Below are 3,009 nucleotides of genomic sequence, written 5' to 3' on the forward strand. Positions count from 1 at the left end.
CAGAGAGAGTTAACAGTGTAAGGAATAGCATATTATGGGTCTTGTCTTAGTCTCTCTTTAGTTAAAATCTTTGTCATTGATTTGACTAATCATCTCGGTGCTGTGTCTGTCTTTAGTCTATCTGTTCTCAGACCCTTCCAGTTCTCCCTTCTCTGGTTCTGGGCTGGCACTCAAAGGCTGGTCAGTCTAACTACGTTGTCCAGGCTTCCTTGCCTCTTCTTCTGATAGAAGAGTGCAAAAGAGAAGAAAGATAGAAAAGGAAAGAGGAAGGATATATGTCTCTATCCCTTTATGTTGTAGGCAGTTTTTTTTTTTTCCCTCTCTGTGTTTCAGTTCCTTCTCCATAACCCTATCATATTTCTAGCTCATTCTAGACAGTCATCATCTAGGCTTAAGAACATTAACAGTTGCCATGAAGTCAACTCTGATGGTGACTACATTTGTGTCAGAGTAGAAATGGGCTCCATAAGATTTTCAGTGGATGATTTTTGGAAAGTTGATCTCAAGGTAATTATTGTAAAGTACCTTGAGGACACTCAAATCTCCAGCTTTTCAGTTAGCAGCCTTGTTAAACATTTGCACCACCTGGGGTGTCCTGAAGAACATTATCTTCTCCCTAGGGAGAGGGATACTGCTCTCTGTGGTTGCTATTTTCTGAGTTTTGTCACTTCCTCTCCTTAGGTTTTCATTTATTTACTGTCTTTGTAACTATTTCTCCATATAAAACTCACTCCAATGAACTACCTGCCATGGGCCCTGTTTTTCTGTCTTGCTTTGGTTCTCATAATACAAGTACCATATCCACTATAATTGCAGGTAATATGGACTTAGGATGGCCAAAGTGGGTAGGATTAGAAAATGTTTTGAAAAATACATATTCCATTTCATATAGCTTTACTCAAATTTTTCACATATCTTACAATTTAATTGTTATATTTTTGCCTGTGGATTTTCACATTTATAGGGAAAAGATTAATACTGTATGCTACATACAATGACTGAATAGTGGTGCATAAATTCATTCCAGCATAAGATGGTCTGTGTCACAAGCAAAGTTGTATGGAAGGAGACACTGAGAGGAAATTTTAGGGGTATGGAAATCAAGACCTATGAAGAGAAGGAAAAAAAAAGCAAGCTTGAGCAGAGACATAAGTCAAACTACAACATAGACCCAGTAAAGCTTCACAAAGCTTGTAGGGAACTGTCCAGTGATTATTGTCCTTCAAAATGTTCCAAATAGGCCCTAAATGCCCAAAGGACCACTGGGGATGCTCTGCTTAAAGTATGTAGCATATTAATACTAGTTCTTAAGGCATTTGACTGCTAACCATATCACTGGCAATTCAAACCCACCAGCCACTGCTTGGAAGGAAGATTGGGCAATCTACTTCCATAGAGATACTGCCTTGGACACCCAAGGAGGGGTCTCTATGAGTCAGATTTGACTCAACAGCAGTGGTTTAGTTTTAGTAACCCAAAGATCACTGATTCCAACCCACCAGCCACTTAACAAGGGAAAGGAGTATGGTAGTCTGCTGTTATAAAGATCTATAGCTTTGGCCACCTCTCGGCAGTTCAGCTCTATTATATAGGGTCACTATGAGTTGGAATTGACTCAACAACAGTGGTTAATACACGAATAAGTAAGTTCAACTGTACTTCTTTTCATAGTCCTATAAAAACTTGTCCCAGAAAATCTCTGAAATTTTATCATGCAAATTACAATGTAATATTAACTACCTTTTAGTACTAAATGATTGTAAAATGCATTCCATGATGACTCAATGCATAAGGGTACTTTCAGAGTGTTTTATTCAGCATAATCCATATACTAAAACTTGCAGATCCCCTTATTTTATGAGGTTCTGCAAGGATGACAGATGTTCCTTAATGTTTCACCCTGAGAATTCTCCCTCAAATAAAGTTGTCTACATAGGAAACGATGAATATAGATTCAATTGTTTAGAGGATGGAAATTCCCCAATTATAATGCTCTTTATTTTGAGATTCACAAAAATATTTGTATGAAAGCAAAATGTACTTGAGTAAGATGAGGAACTCAAGCTGTCTCTTAATTGTCAGACAAATGTTTACGCAAAAATGCTTTTCCAAATGTATGGGTTTAAATGTTTGACCACCTGTGTAGGGATACAACAAACAAATAAACAAATCTAAACCAAACTCACTGTTGTCTAGTCTATTTGACTCATAACGACCCCTCCTTAGGTTTCTGAGGCGGTAGGTATGTCTACAGAAGTAGATTGCCCAATCTTCTTTCTGAGGAGTGGCTGGCGGGTTTGAACTGCCAGCCTTCTGGTTAGCAGTCAAATTGTTCAAATATTGATTTTTCCATTCTATGCAGAACTACTGGATCACAATCCACAGGAAGAAACCTCTGTATCTCCATGTTAACAATGGATTAAATTTTGATCCACTTCAAAGTTTAAGAACCACTAGAATATACAGTTATACAAAATATACTTATTGCTGGTAGGTGTCACCCAGTCTGTTCCCACTCAGTTCCCCTGTGTACAACAGAGCAAAACCCTGTCTGGCGTTGCACTATCCTCACAACTGTTGCTGTGCTTGAGTCTACCACTGTAGCCATTGTGTCAGTCTATCCCATTGAGGGTCTGTTCCTTTGTCTCTGACCTCCTACTTTACCAAGCATGATATCTTTCTCCAGAGATAAGTGCCTTCTGCCAACTTGACCACAGTATGAGAGACAAAGTCTGGCCATTCTCAAGTTTAAGGAGCGTTCTGGCTGTACTTCCTCCAAAATTGACTTCTTCATTCTTCTACCAGTCCATGGATCATTCAATATTCTTCACTAACACCACAATTCAAATGCACAAATTCTTCTGTGGTGCCAAAAATTAAAATAATAATAATAATTTAGATCAGACAGATATTTGTCAGAAATACAAACAAGTAAAAGAACTATTTTATTTTAAAAAGTTAACTTTTTACTTTATTTTTCATAAAGGTGTGTTATATGTATTTTTATAC

The sequence above is a fragment of the Orycteropus afer genome, unplaced genomic scaffold (genome assembly GCF_000298275.1).
Source record: "Orycteropus afer afer isolate SDZICR_OR568_19922 unplaced genomic scaffold, OryAfe1.0 scaffold00465, whole genome shotgun sequence".
NCBI classification, from domain to species: domain Eukaryota; kingdom Metazoa; phylum Chordata; class Mammalia; order Tubulidentata; family Orycteropodidae; genus Orycteropus; species Orycteropus afer.